This window comes from Pyrgilauda ruficollis, unplaced genomic scaffold (assembly GCF_017590135.1).
Source record: "Pyrgilauda ruficollis isolate IOZ18807 unplaced genomic scaffold, ASM1759013v1 scaffold1, whole genome shotgun sequence".
Lineage (NCBI taxonomy): Eukaryota > Metazoa > Chordata > Aves > Passeriformes > Passeridae > Pyrgilauda > Pyrgilauda ruficollis.
In genome coordinates, this window is record NW_024508100.1 from 8,647,479 (window position 1) to 8,661,419 (window position 13,941).

A 13,941-nucleotide genomic window follows, 5' to 3' on the forward strand; every position below is an offset into this window, starting at 1 on the left:
AACTGCTCTCTCTCTCTCTCTGAGTTTTGCTTCTTGGTGCAGAACTTTGAGAACTGTGGGACTCCTGGTCTGGAAATCCCTCTGTGAATAGAAATGTGTTTTGTTCTCTTCATAGCAGAAGAAAATCCCAAATCTGAGAACACTCCAGCTATCAGGCTATAAACTGTTCTCAGTGGTGTTTGTCTGCTGGTGAAGCTGTCTCATGGTATAGCCAGGAGAGCATGAGCTACAGGGCCAAAGAGCTGGTGAACAGAGACTCCCAACTTCTGCACTTAATCTGATCTACACATTTAACCCAGTGACTCTAATACATAACAGCCATGGTATCACCTTGCCCAGTATGTGCTCTCATTCTGGACTTTTTCTTAGGCTGCCTGTAACTTCACAAATCTTGAATCTCTGTCTACATAATGGCCAGATTTCAAAAGCAGAGCATGAAAGTCTTTCTGTCAAGACCAACCAATAACAAACAATAACCGCATGTTGTGATGCTTAGAAAAAAAGGGATGATTGTGCGCTGAACAACTTTTATGCTAAGGAGAGAGTTAAAACCAGAATTACTTCTTCTCCAGGGGTTATACCCCATGGCTGAAGGGTGTTAAGGACAGTCAGCATCCCACAACCCTCCCTTACAGCTGTGTTTTGGAAGAATCAAGTTTCTGCCTAAACACCCTCTTTGTATTTGTTGGTCTGGTCCTGTGAGCCTGGTATTGCATATTTTTGTATACCCCAGCAGATGGCATTGAATGTTCATTTATTCAATGTATGTAGTACTTTAATCTCTGCTCGGAGGATCATTCCTGGGCAACAGGGAAGGAGACTTATTCAAGCAAGCTACTTGTCTGATTTTCTGTTTTGTTATACTGGTGCTTATCAGAAGTAAGCCCAGTTAAAGGTGGCACCAGGATAATAATAAAAAAGGCAGTGTCTTAATTTGTAGCCTTTGTACTTCTGTTCATAAAAAAGTGTGGTTGATTTATCCTCAACAATAAAAAAATGAGTATCAGTGGTGAACATCAATGCTATTGCCCATGAATTTAGTGTCTTAATGCTAAAAAGGGACTGTTTGACACAAGCCTTTGGGATGATGTATTGCTATCCAATATCAGTTTACAATTTGATGTCCAGGTCATTTTATCATCTCTTCTGTTATGCATGAATCACTGGAGTTGGGATGAACTCAGTCTGCCTTCTTTCTTCTTAGGCCTCCTTTGCAGTGAAGGGAGCAGCACTGGTGCTGCTTTTCCATGGGTCTGCCCTGCATAAGGTAACTGCCCGAATATTTGCTCTGTGCTAGCTGAGGAGTGCAAACCAGTGAGAAACCACTCTTCCTGTTATTTAAGAATATCATTTTCATAATGAAGATGGTAGCTGCAATCAGCTGGACCTTCTGGCAAAATTTTTTTAACTGCAAGCTAAAGATTTAAAGCTGGCACAGGCTAGAGTCTCCTCAAGCTATAGGGACTCATCATGTTTTATTCAGTCTGGAAATTTTTCGTTGCTTTGCTGCGATGCCTGTGAAATTGATAAATAGAGACTATCACTTATAATAATAGTAAGATGTTATATTTCTGTGGGATACATGTGGGTGTGTTTCTGCCAGCTGACAGAGAATGCCTGATGTCAAAGGACAAAATGGAAAAAGTTATCTTTAATTTGCAATGGAATAAAACAGTGCGTGCATTTTGTGGCAACTTTACTTTTCATGGTGACCTAAAAAAGTTTTGTTTAAAAGGGTGACAGGTTAGGAATTTGTACATCAAAAACATAACCCTTTAAGTGGGAAAGCAGAAGGTAAATCTGTTCCCACTGGCTTCTCTGAATCTATGAATGCACAGTGGTTTTTTTAGTCACTGTGGTGTTTCAGCCAGTGGCAGAAAGTGATAAAGAATTGTGGGTTGTGATTTAATAAAACCTCTTGATCCTGACAGGGTGTGTCCTAACCACTTGAGTAGAAAAAACCCTGAAGCTGGAAATGCTGCAAGGAAGAACTGTATAGACATTTTCAGAGTCACCTTTTACTGTCTTGCTCAAAATTATGATGCAAAACCTTGTCCTGTTCAGGTATACAGGCATCTTCCTTAAGCATATAGAGGGGCTAGACAAACAAGCTTCCTGAACAATACAGGTTTAATTAGAGTACCAAATAAAAGATTAGGCAGGTTTCACTTCAGAGTCATGAAAAAGGTGTGAATAAATACAAGTTATGGTGGGCATTTGGGCTAAGGCCAGCTTCCACAACAAAAAAAGATTTGCAGTTAGATGATAAATTGCTGGGTTTTATTTTTCCCAAGACTGCTTTTTCCAGCCCTAAATCTAATCTAATCTAATCTAATATAATCTAATATAATCTTCTATATTATGTGGATATTGAATGCATTTAAACAAACTTCACATAACACTATAAACATATGGTACATCAAATAAATTCATCTGGCTAGTTGTGCCTCTTTTTAGTTAGATAATTTTATATGTTTTGCATTAAATGGCTCAGCTCAGCTACAGTTGTGAACTGCAGTGTCATTTACAAGGAATTTAAGTAAATGCAGTGATTTACTTTTGAAATTAGTGTACTTTAAACACATGCTTGCTACTGACCATAATCTGTCATGGAAAGAGATTTAGAGATCCTGTGTCATTGTCGTCTTGTTTTGGAACAACAAACAGCAAAATAGGAGAGACCTTCAAAGGTAGCAGCAGAAGGAAAAAGAAGGTTCCCTTAGTTGCTTTCTAGAAACCATCAGCAAGCCGATGTTTTCAGTCTGCATCAAGAGAATAACTTATTCCTGGCTTTCTGCAGTGTATGCCATCATGAAGCCAAACATTTTTTGGTGCACAGTGGAAGTAAACACCTTTTTGTTGTCTGCATTACTGGGTATCCCCTTAGTGGGTGTCCATTATTTTCAAATTTTTTCTACTAATTCATTTTAATTTTTATGATATTAAAATATTCAGATCTATCACAGACTTTTGCTGGCTCTGAGTAAGAAGTAGGCTACACAGACATGCTACAGTACTTCCTTTTTCAGCAGTGAAGGAATTTTACCTTTTGGATGCATATTCGGATTCATTACTTCATGTATGTTTGGGCAAGATCTAAATACAGAAAAAAAAGAAAAAAAAACCCCACTTAATTAAATAGTAGAAATTTCCATTGTTCTATGAAACTTCTCATAGAGTCCAGTTTAAATTAATGAGTGAAAGTTGCAAGGATAATAAGTGCATTTGAGAAATGACTTTGCAGATTTGAAATTCAACAATCTTGGGTCAACCTTACATTTTTGTTCACTTACAGCTCCAAGATTGTTGCAGAGAGCTCTATTCATTTTGCAAACATTCATTTTAGACATAAATATTGTAACGGCATTATTGATGCTTTACACAGTCAGTGTATTATGGGAGGGATGAATTTCCTTAGGGAGATAGGAGCTAAAACTCTCTTTCCACATGTTGCTGTGCCCCTCCACATGGCTTCCTTCCCATTCTGCCAAATAAGTAAACACTTTCCCTAGACCTGCTAGGGTATCCTTCCATCCTGCTATTCCTCTGTTATGAAGAATATGTGAGATATACTGGGTGTGGAAGAACCACATGAGCCTTACTCTGCTGTTGGCTCTCCCACCATGACCTTTTTCACCCACTGGACTGTAGCTAGACTGTCCCTAGCCTTTACCCAGACTGCAGCTCTGTATCAGCCTGCCCAGCAACATTTGTGATCATTGCAGTAGCAGTACTTAGTACTCAGAAGCAACATCAAAAGCTATTTTGCAATGAAGATTTGGCCAGGGATCACATTAATGCGCATTCATTTCATCTGTATCTAAGCATCCACCCTTGAATTGCCTAAAGTTTGGGAAATACCACCACAAATCTCAGACTTTCAAGTAGCCCACTCTTACAATTGCAAAATAATTTAGATTAGCTGCAGCTTTTGAGCCCAGGGTGAAGCTGAATGATTTCCTGTCCAGTGAGCCAGCTGTAAACCACACAAGAGTGTAGTAGAGTGTGTGATAATAGCATGGACACATCAATAATAAAACTTTTATTTATGTTACTTATCAGTGATTTAAAAAATAATTTATTTACTTACTTATTTTTTGGCAAAGCTGTTTTCCTGCTGTTTGAATCTGCTGGGTGATATTCTACTGTTTTCCTGTTGGTTCTGACAGAATTGAACAAAGTTTACTGTTAGATAGCAATAGTAAGTGGGGAAGAAATGCAAGTGCAAGCAGAGCTCCAAAACTAATTTTCAAAACTTTTCAATGCACATATGTAAATTATTACCTTCTCTATCTCAAACATTTTCATTCTCTGAATATTTTCCTGATATTTTTTTGTTTTGTTTTCAGCTATTTGGAAAAAAGAGCAACGGTTTCCTGCCGAGGGAATGAAAAGCTGGAAACTGAATTCCTGCGTCCACTGTTTTGGTTATGTTAGAATAGGGTACTTATTGAATTCAACTGAATAGGAATTAAAACCCAGGGGCACCTATCCAAGATCTCTGTTGCTGGTGAAATAGTTGCTAAACACCAGGGGTGTAGATACCAAAACAACAGAGCTCAGTTCTCTTGGCCTCTCTGCTTCTGATTGCCCTTGAGCCTCTCTTAGAAACAGAACTCCTTATTTTACTCAGGTGAAATAATACTGATTTATAAATCCTTGAAAGAAAAACTGAGATGACTTCTGCTTTTACCTTTTGACTACTGGATGTTTCTGTGTTTTCAGCAAAATGAGTTAGGATTATCTCACAAATAACTCCTACAAGTTGTGTAGGAGTGTCCTTTTGGACCTACCCAAACTCTTCATAGATCCTATAGATCCTATTCATAGATCCTATAATCAGTGTTGTCAAATCAGGTTTCAGTTTTTCTTTACAAACATGCTCCAAAACCTATTTGAAACAAACTATCAATCAAACAACCAAACAAAACCCACCCACATACACACATTTTAATCAATATTTAAATGCAGACATCGCTAATGAATTTTTCTAACTGTCGTGTTAGACAGTTTATTATGGAAATACTAAAGGGCATAAATGCAAAGACACAAATTTTAGAAGAAAGACCAGATATGTTTATTTTCAGCTGTGGATTTAGCAGGAGAGGCATGCTTGGGCAGTTGCTATAGCTATGGAGAATTTTGGATAAGCGGTTAAATCTGTACTGCAGTGATATGTCTCAGGAGCATGTGGAATATGAACAGGTAACTGATTTCTGTCATCTCAATGCTCTTTATCATTCATGTATAATTTTTTGTCTTTTAAAAGAACAGTTTAATTCCTTGCAAAACTCTTCCTCCAGCTCCCCCAAGGCAGTTTGTATTACAAATGCAAAAGGCTGTTGCATGAGTATTATGCATACAGTGAACATAATTTTTGTGTGTTTGAATTTCCTTCATTCCTCCCTGCCTCTTCCTGTGGCAAATTTCCCAACATGCTCCTGCAGAGTGACCTTCTGCAGGTTCTCCTTTGCCTGCAGCAGGCAACTACTCTAGCGTGTTTGGTGGTTTTTGTCTTTGCATGAGATGCACACTGAGGTTTTACTGGTGTCTCTAAGTCCATCAGAACTACATACACGTTACTGGTGGCTAGTAGCATAAATAGCTCAGGATTTATCAGAAACTTATCATGGCTGAGGCCATGAGGACATTTAGGACCTTCTGAATGTTCTATGTTAATAAAATCCTGACCCTGCTTAAAAAGAAGTATTTTTCACCATTTTTGCTTTAAAATATTGGTACGCTACTTTTTAAGTCCCCATGTCCAATTATGGGGCCAAAGCATCTTTCCTTCACAGAATTTTCCTCATTCTCTGGTCAACACTACAGCAACAATGTTTCCTTCTCCTTTCTTTAATGCAATTTAGAACAATTCCACCTGTTTTTACTTAAACAAAATGTCGAATTTAATTTAGCTGGATATTTTCTATAAGTTTTTCCATTTATGATACTCATGCCAGACTGACCAGACACAAAATCCTAAGTTGTATGTTTGTGATAGTGCAGACTAGAGGCACATACAGAACAGCACTACCCATTTCTCTCAAGATTCAAGTTATAGTATGTATAAGATATTTTGGGGTGAAAAAGTGAGGATAGACTTCATTTTATGATTCACTCATATTTAAATGCAGACCAATTGTAATGGAGCACCTACAGAAATAAAAATTATGTTTAAATTAAAATCAACTGAATTCATCTTGATTGATTGTTCTGTTACAATGTTATGATTAATTTATGATGAATTGATTGTATAAAAGTGTCTGTTTCAAAGATCTTATAATTTTCAAGAACCATGAAATCATTAGGTAAATTTTAAGACACTCCATTTGAAAATTTATTTATTTCACAGCATTTAAGGAGACTGTTACCAGAATAAATTTTACTTGTTAGGAATAAAAGTTGGCTAAGCACAGATGATTAAAAGAGGCAAAAGACCCTTTCCTCTTATTTTGATTGTCTCTCTTTTCTTGTTTCAACAGTGAAGCAACAAGAAGAAAAATAGTGATCATATTTACTAGCTCTCCTCTGACTGCAACACTTTGCATGTAACACTGAAATATTGCCTGATGTTTTGTTCAATCAGTTGCTACATTGCAAAGGCTCTGCTGTATTCATGTCAAATCCTTCTTCATGACAGACTGTAAATTGCCTAATCTGGCCCAAAATATCCAGAATTGCTTAAACATCATTTTGGTTATTTGGTTTTATTGTTACTTATTTTTACAGTTATTTGCATATTTATTTGGTTTTGCAGATATATTTGAGAGCTCTTATATAGAACAGTCCTTCTGTGACAGATGAGTCACAATTGTTAAATTAGTCCCTGTCCAAAGGATGCATTAACCAAGGGAAAATAGGTGGATGCAACTGAAAAATGGAGACAAAACAACAATCTGAAGGTAAAAGGAGTTTTTCTAGAAGGAAAGGAATAAAACAAGGAGCGTGCATATCTGTGCTGACTGTAGACATCTAAAGAGGGTCAGTCCCCCGTTTTAAAAACAGGCATCTCTCAGGTCTGTGGAGAGAAAACCACATTTGTATTTCATATTTGCTTTTCAATTACTACTATTGAATGAGGATAATACTGTATTTTATGGGCTACTTAATAAAACAAAAGGATCATACTATTTAGCACTCTCATGGTATCAATCCATGGCTTAAAGCTGTTTTCTCAATAAATTGTTGTCAGGGTGGCTATTAAGGGATGCTCTCATTCAGAAACCATCCTGTTTCCTGAAATAGCTGCTAAGGTGGTATGTGCACCACACATGTCAGAGTGGTTGGACTTTGGAGCACTTGGCAATCACAAGGTCCTTCAGTTTGAAAGTAATGGTTTGAAAGTGCATTGTACTGTTCATTTTGTCTTCTGCTCGCATCTATGTCTGTAGATGGTTTTACTTAATAACAGGGTTTGGGTTGCTATTGAGTTTTAGGTTACCCATCTCTGCTGTGGACCAGATTAAGCAAAACTGCGGTCAGGAGGGAGGAAGTAACTTGGAAATAGTTTAACAACAGTTAACTTAGTCAAGAACTTCTAAGGAAGTGCATAGAAGAGAGTTCATTTTTGAAAATGATGCCTGCAAGTAAGGGAGATTATGAACATGGCTTGATTGGGTTAGGTCACTCTTGAAGATAAGCTTGGATTTCAAAGTTGGCTGAACACAGGTGTGCCTTTCTGTTTTGGGTGCCTGGTATATCCTGCCTGGACTGAGATGCTGCTCAAGAGGGTTATAGGTCTTTTTCAGATCTTGAATTTAACTTCTTTGGCTGGTGCCTTCAATTTAGGCACCTCAAAGCAGGGTCTGAAATCTCAAACTTGCTGAACAGGTGTGGTATTCACATTCTCTGAACAGAGACATAATTTTCTCTCCCAGGATTTTTCCTGGGGAAGGCAGTGAGAAGCACAGAATGAGAAGAGAAAACAATTCTTATCTCTACTTGCTGCTCCTGTTGTTTGGCACATGTGGAATGTGTTATGGGGATTGTTTACTGAGAGTGATTTGTTAATTGGACACCGGTGATGGTTGTTTGGATTGATTGGCCAATTGGATCAAAGCTGTGTCGTGACTGTCTCCAGACAGTCATGGGTTTTTCTGTAGTACCTCTTTAATATAGTATAGTATTAGTGTAATGTAATATAGCTTAATAAAGCAATTGTTCAGCCTTCTGGAATCACTGGAGTCAGAGCACATTATTTCCCAGCTTGGGGTTGCTCATCCTCTATAAACAGGGAGCTGACTCGAGCTAGCAGAGAGCAGCTGCCTGAAATGAGTCTTGGGGGCTGCTCAGGCTGCAGAGGAGGTGCAGCCAGTGCTTGCAGTACACAGCTGGGAGCATTGGGAAGACACTTTCCTCTGAGGAAGAATGAGGAGTAGCTATCCACCACCTTTTGCATTAAGTCATCTAGTAGTCAGATAAGGTATTTAGCTTTGTACTGTGACTATTACTGTGTCTTGCTGAGATAATTGGTCTCCACTGAAAAGAGGTGCAGGAACCCAGTGTGGGCTCCTGTGCCCCAGCTGGGCACTTGCACCCCTTGGTTTTTCCCTTACAGTTTGCTTATGTGCTGATGAAGGAGGGGAGGTTTTCTGCACGGTGCCTGGGCAGGTGGTGAAGGCTTCTCACCAGAATCCCCTGCAGTCCTCATCCTGTGGATGCTATCCACAAGGAGGGCTTGGATCTCTCAAAAGATGTGCCCAAATATTCCTGTTCCTGAACACTGTAACTACAGGTCGAAGGACAACGTGAGAGTTTTGGAGAGGCACAGTTACCTCCCTAGGTATGTCGGATGTTTTTGCTGTACAGGCTCTGGCTGGGATGGAGTTAATTGTGCTGAGAGCAGTCTGTTGGGTGCTGTACTGTGGATCTGTGACCAGAGCAGTGTTGACAACAGACTCTCTTTTGGCTGTAGTTAGCAGTGCTTGCACCGCACCAAGGCTTTTTCTTTTTCCTGTTCTGCCCTCTCAGTGAGTAGGCTGGGGGTGGGCAGAGGCTGGAAGTGGACAAAGCTGGCAGAGCTGACCCCAGCTAACTCCAGAAATATCCCACACTGCACAGCATGTACTCAGCAAAAAAAACCCAAGTGGTTTTTTTTTTTTTTCTTTTTGGAAGACAGCCAAGTGGTGTGATTGTCTTCACACCACTTGTTTTTTTTCAGGCTTTTTCTGTTCTTCTTTTTCTTTCCTTCACTTACTAAACCATGTCTGTCTCAACCCACAAGTTTCCTTATTTGCTTTCCATCTTTCCCCAGCCAGGGGCAGCCTGCTGCAGGCACAGAAGCAGGAGGGAAGATCCATTTGACATTTCAGCCGATCACAGGGGGTTCAGGATCACAGTTTTACACTGGCATATAAATATCATCCAGGTCCAAGGCAAAGGCCTGACCACTTCTATCCACTTTTATATAATCCCAACTACTGCCCTAAAATGGAGCTTTTTTGTTCTTTTAATTTTTAAAGGTCAATTTTATGAATCAGTAATAAGATCATCCATGCAACATTGTACTCACTATTGTGACTTACAATAAATACTCCATAAAACAGATGCTCTTCTGATTACCACACTTAAACTACTATAGTCTTCCAAGTGTGCCATGTTGGAGAACACTTGTTCTGTTCTTTTTACTTAAAGTAAATGCTATGAACATAATAATAAATATTAAACACTGTATTATGCTAGAAAAATTATGTAACTGACCACTTGCAAAACTAATTAGAATTTATGATTGGCACAATTAATTTCGATTCTTTTCTTCCTAAAAGAGTGCTCTAGGTTTCCCTGGCAACCTTTAAAATGCTATGTGTAAACACAGAAACCAATCCTCATGCCATCAGTTCAGATAACCCCACAGAAACATAAGCATTTTGAGCAGCAATTAATTATTGTACCGATTAAATTCAGACTTTAGAAATGTCAAATAGAAACACGACACTGTAGTACCAAACTGCAGTAACAAGCTGCAAAGTGGCAAGTCCTTGCAAGAATCATATCAACATAGAATCACTTGGATTGGAAGGGACCTTAAAGATTGTCTAGTTTCAGCCAACCTGCTGTGGGCAGGGACAGCTTCCCCTAGACCAGGATGCCCAGGACCCCATCCAGCCTGACCTTGATCACTTCCAGGATTGGGCATCCACAAATACCTAATGTATTTCAGTGCCTCACTACACTCACACTAAAAATTTCTTCGTAATATCAAATCTAAACCTGCTGTCTTCAGTTTGAAGCCATTTCCCCTCATCCTGTTCCTACACGTCCCTGTAAAGTCTGTCTCCATTTTCCTTGTAGGCTCCCATCAGGTACTGGATGGCTGCAATTAGGCCACCCCAAAGCCTTCTCTTCTCCAGGCTGACCAATCCCAATCCTCTCAGCTTTTCCTTATGGGAGAGCTTCTCCATCCCTCTGATCATCTTGGTGGCCTCCCCCACGCTCACTCCAGCAGGTCCATGTCCCTCCTGTGCTGGGGACTCCAGAACTGGGTGCAGTACTCTAGTTCCACATATAAAATTGTAGAAGACATTGAAACTAGCTTTACCAGGGAATCAAGTCCCTGGTGAATGTTATGAATGCTACTTCTCCAATACTGGTTTGTACAGGTATTCATGCTGACAGCCAGGATACACAGAATACACTTTTTTGTAATACAGTATCATCTCATGTGGAAATGTTGTAATGAATCCTAGCCAGCTGACTTTGCACTGGATGACAGAAAAAGAGAACAAATACTAAGCCACTATGGCTGAAGTAAAGGTTGACACTCTACTGAGGTATGTTTCAAACAAAATCTTGCAATCTTCCAGGAGGGGAAAATATTTCAGTCAGTCTCAATTGCAAATACTGACAGAGGCTTCTCCTTTTAAACCATTGCTGTTCTGAAACTGATATTTGGTCTTGTTGTACATGACACCACGCCTTGCAAAGAAACGCCAGGAAAAGATTCAGTGTTTAGCATGGTTTTCTTCCCACAACTTTTGTCCTGAATCAGATAAAACATATTCACACAGCAATGGAGTAGTATGGGTCAAATGCTGCAATATAATCTGAACCACATGGCAAAGATTTCTTGGGGAGGTGTTCCCCCCAAGGCAAAACTTTGCCTCTGAATAAAGTGGTAAGAACGAGCCTGCCCCTCCTTGCACTACCCCTCTTGTATGTTTCCCTAGTGGCATGCATTGCACAAGGCAATATCATTGCCTAATTAATAATATGTACTTGCTTAAGCAGAGCATCTCTCACCTCAAGTCCATACATTTGAGACTACCCTACTTTTAAAGAATCCACAGGATATTGGAAGGGGCTCACAAGAATGATCCAAGTAAAATCCTGGACCACAGGACAACCCAAATTAGTCAGGTTCCTATAGTCTGATGTTGCATACAAATAGAGATATTAGAAAAGAAAGGTCTTATAAAATCAGGCCTTGCTCTGCTAAATTACCAGCTGGCCTATTACTTCACACACAAGCTAACACAACAACGAGCTAAGAAAACTGTTTGCACCTCTAATAAACAGGAAATCTGTCCCATGGGAATCAGTGAACAAATATGTAAACTAACCAAATATAGAGAGATTTGACAGACGTACACCCTGGCCATTTACCAACCAATGAACTGAGTGTCAGTGTATTGTTAGCCAGTTATGTCTAACACAGTGCCTTCTGATATTTCCTATAAAAAGGAGCTTTGTGACTAAAGAAGGGGATTTTTCTGCAAGAAGAAACTGAGTCCCATCTGCTTTATTGCACCAGTATGAACTACTGTTAAATTGCCAGGCAGTGAATGGCTGGCTGAAGTGATGTTGTCAGGCAAGACAGGGGCTGTGGGTACCTGAAAGGTAACCACAGATATTTGGCACTTGACTGAATGCTGCTGGGACACCTGGGTACCTGTAATTACTGTTCCTACTACTCTGCTTGCTTATGCCAAGCACTTTCTTATCTAAAATAACAGCTCTGCCATGGCACAGTATAGAGCAGAGAGATTAGGCAAACAGTGGATTGAAATAGAAATGCTTACTAAGAATGAATAAAAATTGTCTCTCAGTAAGTTTTGCTAAACTCACTGGAAATCATGTACTTTATGAGAAGATGAGTAAGACTACAAAGGAACCAAATCTATCATGTGGACAGTGTTTTCACATTTTCTAGTCTAAGCAGGTAAATACTAAACTGAGTGGACATGACTGAGGGAATTCTTTACGCATGTAAAGTGGTTTATAGTAACATAATAACAGTAAAAAAAAAAAAAAGAAAAAAATGCTTTTGAAGAACTGGTGGTTTGTGATCATAGAAATGGAAGTCACTGAATTAAAATGCTTCATCTGAATTTGTTCCTGTGATGATATTAACGTTTTGTAGAGGTTTAGGGTTGCATCACTATGACTACACTAATTTTTGCATTCTGTGGCTTCTGTGCAAACCATTGAGATATTTCACATCTAAATCCTAGAGGATTTCTTCTGGAATGAAGAGCAAAGGTGTGAATGGGCAACAAATGTGTTTTAATTTTCATGAAGATCCCTGTAACAAAAGCAGTCTCAGAAGACACAAAATTTGAAAACATGCCATCTAAAGATAATTCTACCTACAGTGTGTGTCTTTCTGAATGTTCATATATATATTTTAAATTATTTTCTTTTATGTTCCTCTCATAAGCAGTACAGTTTTCAGACTTTCTCTGTGTAAGTACCTACCAAGTTATTTTTACTCTTTAAGTTTTTACAGCAGAATATATCACGGATCTTGGTCCCTGCATCTTGTAATGAAGGGTGCAAATCCCCAAATGACCTGGGTAAGTCAGAGGAAAAAATATTTAACTTCTTAAATCTCTCACTAGTCCTTGAAATCTTGGAGTCACCACCTGCCAGACATTTTGGGGACTGCTTCATGTGAAAATGGAAGCTAAAGCCTTCTAGTTTTCCACTATTTCCACTCACCTAGGGAATACCCAGGAATTCCAGCCTCAATAGTCAGAGGAGTTTATTATCTCTCTCTTCCATGGATGAGCAACATCCTGGGAGCAAACAAGAAGTCAGGCAGATGATACCGTGTCTCAGGGGATGGGTGCCAGAGAACCTCAGGGGTGCTGTCATTACATGCACAGATCTTTCTAGCACATACCAGAGGCCAGAGTCTGGCAATCTGCCCCACAGCCCCAGGCAAACCTACTGTTTCAGCAGACATTTGACTTAGAGTTAAGTGCCTGGATCAAAACTCCCTCCTTATTCCCATTATGTTGGTGGTTTGCTGCTTCTCTACCACAGCAAATCATAAAACAACCTGAGCCTACCTACTGCATATGACAGGCAGGTAACAAGGCAGAACTTGAAGAAAATGCCTTTTCTGCTCTTCCTTGCTACCTGCTGTCAGGAAGGAGCTAGCAGGTAAGCAGCTTTTAATTTAATTTCACTCTATCTGAGTCAAGGTGGACTAATCTGCATATAAATGTAAAAATGTAAGTCCTTGATCCCCACCTCAGACACAGAACACAGCCTAAAATATGACTCTTAGTATCCAAGGAGAATAAAATTACCCTGCCCAAGGTTGGAGAGAAATATGTATCTACTGAAAAGAGCAAGGTACACTGAAGCACTCCACAGCTACTGTCCTCTAAACCTATATCCACATCCTTAGTTTCTGTGAATCCAACAGTGTCATACTGTATTTACAGGCTGCCAATGACATCCAGTTTAAGGGAGGATAAAAATGATTGCTCCCAGTGTTATCACAGGAATGGCTTCCTTGCTGTATTTGAGATAAGTATAGTGGTAATTCTTCCAAATAAAAATGAAAGCAAGAAATGCAAGAAATTACCTTCAAAGCTGTTTCTTTTTTATAAGTATATTGATGGAGTTTTTGAATAATTGTAATTTTTTTAGGAAAACAGCTGCTGGCATTTCCTAAACACAAATTTCTCTGGGGAGAACAACAAATCATAAACC

At 39.2% G+C, this 13,941-nt stretch overlaps 1 protein-coding gene across 2 annotated transcripts in view; it reads left to right on the forward strand.

Annotated features, from left to right (window-relative positions):
- ZNF518B (zinc finger protein 518B) overlaps window positions 1-6,368 on the forward strand; it is a 46,943-nt gene extending 40,575 nt beyond the window's left edge. For both annotated transcript variants that reach the window (XR_005955450.1, XR_005955446.1), the window contains 2 exons: window positions 1,205-1,267; window positions 4,350-6,368. The gene's annotated coding sequence lies outside the window, so the exon portion shown is untranslated. The remainder of the gene's footprint in view (window positions 1-1,204; window positions 1,268-4,349) is intronic.
- Window positions 6,369-13,941: the final 7,573 nt, after the last annotated feature.